We start from the raw sequence: 7,908 nt of genomic DNA on the forward strand, positions 1-7,908 counted from the left end.
AGTATTTTTTGGTAGCCTTTTGCTTGACATATTTTTTTTCCACCCTTTAATTTTTAGTTTATTTTTAATTTTGTTTCTAAGATGTGTCTCTATGGGCACCATATTAATGGGTTATATTTTCTTATCCATTCTGCCACTCTCTATCTCTAGAATGGTGCATTTAATTATTTTATATTCACTGTAACAGTTGATAAGTATGAATTTATTAGTGTTCTGGGGGGATGTGTGTGTGCGCATGTGTGCATGCTGATGATTTCTTTGCTCTGTTTATTTTTCTGCATTGTGTTCATTTTGTTTATGGATTTTCTTTTCATTTCCTTCAATGCTGTTGTTTTTGTGTTTACTGAGTCTTCATAATTTTCTTCTATTTATTTTAGTGAAAATGTTTATTAACTTTCTTTATGATCAGCACATAATTTATTTTTATTTTGTCTTCTATCTTGATTTTGTCTTGACTTTCTCTCCATTTGAAAGTACTGTACTATACTATGTTTCCTCTTTATGCTTTGTAGTTGTCATTATTTACAAATTGACACGTCTGATTCCCTATTTTCAGTGCTGTAGATTTATTTTAGTTTTGATACTTCTGTATCTTGGTTGGTTTCCAGATGATGTTGCCATTTGTTTTGGAGAGATGTTCATATTTGAAGGAAATTTTTGCAGGATATATAATTCTCAGTTGGCTTTTTTTTTTCCCCTTTCAAGGTTTTCTATATATGTGTCATCCTATTGCCTTCTTGCTGCCTTCTTGCCTTCATGGTTTTTGCCAAGAAATATCAGCTTAGTCTTATTGGTTCTTCTTTGTAGGTAAATTTTCATTTTTCCCAAGTTTCTCTCAGAATTCGTTTTTTTCTTTGGTTGTGGTAAGTTTGACTATGATATGTCTTCATGATATTTTTTAAGGCACATATCCTAGTTGGGGTTTGTTGACCTGCTTAAATGGATATCTTCTCATCTTTCATTATATGAGGAAGTTTTCTGCCAACAAGCCTTTCACTATTTCCTCTGTTCTCTTCTTGTTCTGGAATCCAATCATATATAAATTATTCATCTTGATGGTGTTCCACATAATTATTAGGCTTTCCTCATTTATTCTTTTTTTCTGATTGTTCTTCTAACAGATTTATACCAAAGGATTTGTCTTCTAATTCTGTCATCTGTTGATTCACTTCTACTCCTTTGTCCATCCAGTGCATTGTTTGTTTCTGAAATATTAGTGTTAATCCTGTGGATTTCTATTTGTTGTTTTTATGTGGTTTCTAATTGTGTATTTATTTTGTCCATTTGTTCCTTTACTTTTTTCCTGAGTTCTTCTATATTTTTGTGTATATTTTCCTGGATTTTGTTTATGATTTCCTTGGTTTTGTCTGTATTTTATTTGGTCTCTTTCTTAATTGTTGAAGGATTCGAAATATAATTCTTTTGAATTTTTTATCAAGTAGTTTAATTGCCATTTCTTCATCAGAAAGGTTTTATTGTCCTGCATTTTGGATGCTTATTTTGGCCATCTTGTTCTGTTTCTTTGTGTGATTTGAAGTTATCTCTGTTATCTCCAATATATTGTGGTGTTATTGTATTTACTTGCTGAATGTAGTAAATGGTTGATTCACTCTGATCTTTTGTTTTCTTTTATTTTAATATATCTGGATGAGGAGGTGGGCATACTACTCTGGTTGCTGATTTTATAACATCAGTGTTCTCACCACCTGCTTCCAGGTGGTGGGGTAGTAGCTTGGAGTGTTGGCACAGGTCTTTGTTCACTGGGAATGTAGAGCAGCTTAAGGTGGGATGTGTGGGTATTTGCTGCTGTCTATCATTGATCCAGTGGTGCAAGGGTAGCTGGTGGCATTTTCACAGCTTGTGGGGTATTAGGTGTGGGTATGTCTGGTTAATGGGGACATGGACACCACCTCCTGCCAGATGGGCTTTAAAAAGAGAGAGAGAGAAAGAAAAAAAAAAAGTGGCACAGCAGTGGGAGCAAGTGCATACTACCAATAGTGGATGCAGTGGGCTGTTGGCTCCTGATCCACAGAAACATGTTAATGACCACAGATGTGGTGGGCACAGTGTATGATATTGGAGAGCATGCCATCTGTGGAAACATGTTCCCCTGGCCACTGAGGAAGTGGCATGGTGTTGGGTGCAAAAGCTTGCTTCCAACAGTGGAGGTGGCAGGTGTGTGGCATGCAATCTATGAGACTATGCACCACCAACAGCAGAAGTGGCAGATTTACTGCATAAGTAAGCTCCACAGGAGCTCACTGCAGGCTGCTAGGGGAGCAAGTAGCAGGGAACTGTAGGGTGGGAAGGTAGGCCAGGCAGACCATTAGATGGAAGAGGGGCAGCAGTGGGGGCATTGCCAGCCAACAAGTGGGTAGGAGTGGGGGACCACACTTCCAGTCACAAGGAATATGTAGGGGGGAAGAAGGGAGAGCACATTCCTCCTGTCATTGGTCTCTGACTTGGGTTCCATTGCACTCCTGGGAGAGTGCAGCCAGTTATCCTTTTCTTGCCTTGACTCAATGCAAGGTAAGGCTGCCTGGAGATTAGTTTCTCCATACACCACCCCACAGCCTTCCCCTCTGTGTGGGTCCCTAACTCAAATGACAGAGATCACCAGTGATGAATGGTTCTATCCTTATTTACTGGCTTCCTCCCTGTTCTGTGGCTTGATTCTCTGGAGTTCTCATCAGTTTCTATGCTTTCTTTCCTTAGATCTAGCCCATATTCTGTTCACTTTGCTTCATTCCAGATTTTTTTATACTGTGTCTCTGTCTTATTGATGATTTCATGAAGTTGTCTTCTTATACTCCTTATCCAGGAACACTCCTTACAATTTCTCAAAATTGCCACACTGTGCTGGACTAGCTGACAGGGCACTTTCAATCCATATCTCTTTTCATTTGCTGTCTAAATTAAGTTTCTTCTTCCAATCAATGTTTTCTCTATATTTATCCTATCATTTGATGGTCAAGGTTCCAAGATTATCATCTGTATCTGTTTAATTTAGTTTCTCAGGTCTTCATTGTAGAGGGATGCCATGGAGTGTCTAATGAGGTCACCATCTAAGCTCTCCTGCACTCACTCTTCAGTTTAAATTTTACCTTTGGGGATCTTTGAGAAGTTTGTTGTTGTTTTTTTTTTTTTTTTTTCCTGAAATCAAGTATTAAATTTATGTTGTTATGATCCTTTATTTTTCTCTTTCCTTTTTGTATCTGTCACACATATGCTTACTTTCTGTTTTGCTAAGAAATAGATGTTTAATCATGTAACAGTTTCTTTCCCACAGAGGAATGGCATAATTGCTACCATAAAAACAGCTGCAGACCAGTAGCTGTGGAATATTATGATCCTTGTTGCAAAGCAGGATGAACCAAGATTGGAGATGAGGTACACCCACTGGATGGAATAGAAGTCTGGGTGTGGGCAGGAGCAGCCTTAGAGGACATCCAGCCAGCATGAGTCTAAGGGGATGTGTCCAGGATCAGGAAACTGGAGGTGTCACACAAACAAGAAAGTCAGCATCAGGAAAGACTAGCAAAGGGGTAACCAGATTCTAGAAAGAAAATTTAAAAAAAAAAAAAAAATCTAGGAAATGTGTTGATAAAAAGCTCTGGAGGTGTAATAGCTAAGCACCTAGCTGCTGAGTGAAGACTGGGCATTGGAAACTTCCCAGCTGTTATGTGGGAGAAAAGATCAGGGGATCTGCTCCTATAAGGATCACAACCCTAGCCATCCTATGGGACAATTTTACTATGTCACATGGAGTCACTATGAGTCAAAAAATTTAAGTCAATGGCACCTAAGAATAACAATGCTTAAATACTAGTATAAACAGGGGGTTGGTCTTAGAGAAGCCTCCAGCCCAAGAGGTGCTGAATTTCAGTGGGACTGATAGTCTCAGAAAGGAATAGAAAAAGAGAATTCTATATGAGTCTCAGGGCAGTCCTGGGGTTCTGAATCAAAGTAGGGAAACAAGGAGGAGGGCAAAATAATTCATTCCCTAGATTTTGGAGGTGAGGCAGAGGGGTCTTCATCACTAAACAAGCAAGGCTCTAGTACTAGAACAAGATACAAATTCAGAGCACCAGGAGCATAATTGTTTAATGCTGAACTGAGAGAACCATTGGCCCAGTAAGCTGTCTATAGTTTCCAATTCATAATCTTTTGCTCTTTATAATGTTGTCTACTCCTGCTACTTCAGATTCCTTGTCAAAGAAATAATTCTGATAATTTTCATGTTGAATTTCTTTCACACTCGTACTTAAAATATGTGTAAGTCTCACAGTATCTTTTAGTCTTCAACTTATTGTTAGTAATTAAGAAAGGATAGGCTTTCAGTATTGTTAACATGACTTAAGAAGATAACTCACTGGTGGGAGATTGGGTTTCTGAGTCCAAGAAGGCTGAGCTATTCCTAAATTTTACTTGGCATTGTCATTTGAGATTGCTTTGGAGGTGAGAATGCAGCTTCCAGGGCATTGTTTACTATGGAAAGTCTGAGATAACTCTCTCTTCCCACCTTGTCCTCCCCAGCTTCCCTTTCATTGTGGTCCTTTACATCATTTAGCATAAATTGTTCCCTCTCCCTTTCTTGTAATCTTTTTTGATATCTGTATTTAAATTTCACACTTAGTGATTATTTGGTGGTGCTGTGGATAAGGCATTTGGCTGCTAACCAGAAGGTCAGTGGTTCAAACCCACCAGCTGCTCCATGGAAGAATGATGAGGCACTCTACTTCTGTAAAGATTCACAGCCTCAGACAGCCAATGGGGGTCATGATGAGTTGGAAGTGACTCAACGGCAGTAAGTTTATTTATTTTATTTTTTTCCTTTTGAGGTACCCATATGGTACTTATATTTCCTCTACTGCCATCACATTATGTTATAATTCTGTTGACTTGTCTAGTTCCTCTACTGGGCACTGAATTTCAAGAAAGCAATGACTAGATTTATCCTTTACACAGCTGGAAACACAGCACTTGAACTAGTGTCTGTCATTAGGAAAAGAAAAAAAAAAACTCATTGCCATCTAGTTGATCTCAATTTATGGTAGCGCCACTCCATGTGTTCTAGAGTAGAATTGAGCTCCATAGTGTTTCCTTAGCTGTAATCTTTATGGACGCAAGTCACCATGTCTTTGTTTCATGGTACTGCTGTGTAGATTTGAGCACTGATCTTTCATTAGAAGCCACGTGTAAACAATGGGACCTTCTGGCATTAATAAGCATCCAGAGAATATAGGAGGAATGAATACATACATAACCCAGGAACCCAAAGCAATGCCCTCACCCTTCACCTCTAGCTCTGTTTGTAATTCCTTCTTTATCTCCTCTCACCTCAAATCATAATGTGTATGACGACAATTTCACAGTATCATAGCTCAAAATGTCTGTTGCCTCAAGGACTGTTCTTGTAAAGATTACAGCTAAGGAAACCCTATGGGGCAGTTCTATTCTGTCCTACAGGGCCTTTGTGAGTCTGAATAAATTCAATGGTACACACAGCAGCAATGTGTTGGTAATAAGAAAAACACAGGGTTGACCTTAGAGAGTCCTGGTACACCAAAGTAGACAGTCACAAGAACTTTTGCTAATAGAACATAATAGCTTTAAAGTGGGGTGGAGGAGGAAGGAGGGGGGGAATGGATGATTTATATGACACAATAAGATTTTTAGCATTTAATGTTTTGCTATCTAATTGATCTTTATGCATATGCCTATGCATAGCTGATTTGTATAAGAACAATCTAATTTATTCACATGTTGTTGTTGTTGTTATGTGCCGTCGAGTCAGACCAGACTCATAGTGACCCTCCTTGGGTTGCCGAGGCAGTATCACTACAGAAGTAGATTGCTCAACCTTCCTTCCGAGGAGTGGCTGGTGGGTTTGAACCGCCAGCCTTTTGGTTAGCACTCAAGTGCCTTAGGCACTATGCTACCAAAGCTCCTATTTATTCACATACTTTATGTATATAAAGTACTTTACATACTTTAATATTGGCCATAAACTCTTACTAAGTTTTTTGCTTATTGTTTTTGTAGAGGTATCATTAACCTTCAAAGATACAATTTTCCTGCATTTTTTTTTAAGTTTGGAAGTTCTCCAAAAAGAACTGATTTGTTATTGAAAAATATAGTAAAATTTGACAAAGGAAATGAGTGAGAAAGTAGAAAACACAGTGAAATTTTAAAATATAGAACTTATCATCCATAGACTTTCCATTAGGAAGAAAAAGCATTTATCAGGAAATAGCAAACCCAGTAGAGGTAATGTACTGAGTTTTAGTACAATATTTGAAACACTAAATTATAAAGCTCTCCAAGAAAATTGTTTAAAAGTTGAATTGGTTAGACAACCTGTCACTGAAATTGAAATAGCAAGTAATGAAAAATGTCAACACCCTGAAATGAGAAAAGATATTTAATGGAATGGTAAAGAGGTCAGGGGTAAGTCTTGTTTTATATAGCATCTTAATTAATTATTTGGAAGGAGGAGTAAGCATGAACAGATTATATTCTGGGATGGCACTAACTCTGATGATGCTACAAAAGTGATTAATAGAGGAAAATAAAAAGCACCAAGGCCTGAGAAGTTTAGGAATACTAGTAAATAGCAAGTAGATTTAAATTGAAGAAATGAAAATAGTAAGTATTCAAAATATTTGAAGAATAAGTAAACCTTGAAAACAGTAATCCTAGCAGAGACTTAACATATATAGAGAGAGGAGAACATCAATTTGCCTGAGTGTAATAATGTGGCAAATATGAAACACAGCAGCTTTTGCTTGAGTTTTGCAGAGATAAAATGGTCAACATTTCTCTTTGGATGTCCCTGGGTGGTGCTAATTGTTTGCACTCAGCTGGTAACCAAAATATTTGAGGAGGCTCAAACCCACCCAGTGGCAGCACAGAGGAAACAAGCCTATGGATGCACTTCCATAGAGATTGCAGACAAGAAACTCTGTGGAGCAATTCTGCCCATGGGGGATCCTCAGTTACAATTCACCAACAAAAAACAAAATCAATAACAAAATTCCTCTTTGTGCAATGTAGAAGCTGGAGGAAATGAACACGATGTTGAAGCACTTCAACCTTAAATTTTTGAGTGATTGTAAGTGCCTTGTTGGGTAAAACAAATACTGAAAGAAATGAAACTGAAACAATTTTCAGTTATTCTAATGGACCTGAAGATCATGAACTTTAAGAAAGAATAGCCTATATGGCTGAAATTCCACAAGCACAAGACTTATCAAGAAGAAAAGTTGTCCAGTTCCAGAAAGATGGCGGAATAACATAACCTGAAATCCCCTGACTATTAATAGTCATAAATTCTGAAAATAATTAACAACTTTAATGTGTGTTTGAGCTCTCAAAAAAGACAAGGAAATTGCTAGCTACTGAAATAACAAAAGGAACTGGAAACTGAAGAATAAGCCACTGGGCTGTCTCTGTCTGCCTGAGGTGGGGCAGGGTTCAGGGAAAGAGAAATATCAAGTATTAGTCTTGCAGGGATAGATATACATTCTCAGAATGAGTTGAAGAATTCGAACCACCATACAAAGTGAGGATCCTCAGTGTCTACCTTCAGGGGAAGTGGGGCTACAAAAAAGCTTGCCACCGGTACAAGAAACAAGGAAGTTTGACTTTGAATGGACTTCGGGTGGGTGGAAGGGAGAGAAATTCTCCTTAGAGGTTACTACTATAACTCCAAAACCTTGTCCATCATGTGGTTTGCAGATCCAAATTTATATACCTACAAAGTCTTAGAAGCCCTTCTAGAAGAAAAAGTAATATTAAAAATCTCCCCGGCGGAGAGAGCTCCGGCAAGATGGCAGACTAGGCAGAAGGACTTCACAGACCCTCTTCAACAAAGAAAAGGGAAACCAATTAACACAGACACAGAAG

At 38.1% G+C, this 7,908-nt stretch overlaps 1 non-coding gene across 1 annotated transcript; it reads right to left on the bottom strand.

The window, feature by feature from the left end:
- Positions 1-3,209: 3,209 nt before the first annotated feature.
- Positions 3,210-3,342, bottom strand: LOC122150023. Its single transcript, XR_006163447.1, has one exon. It is a non-coding gene; the product is annotated as a small nucleolar RNA SNORA41 (small nucleolar RNA).
- Between the last annotated feature and the right edge of the window lie 4,566 nt (positions 3,343-7,908).

The sequence above is a fragment of the Orycteropus afer genome, unplaced genomic scaffold (genome assembly GCF_000298275.1).
Source record: "Orycteropus afer afer isolate SDZICR_OR568_19922 unplaced genomic scaffold, OryAfe1.0 scaffold00075, whole genome shotgun sequence".
NCBI lineage: Eukaryota > Metazoa > Chordata > Mammalia > Tubulidentata > Orycteropodidae > Orycteropus > Orycteropus afer.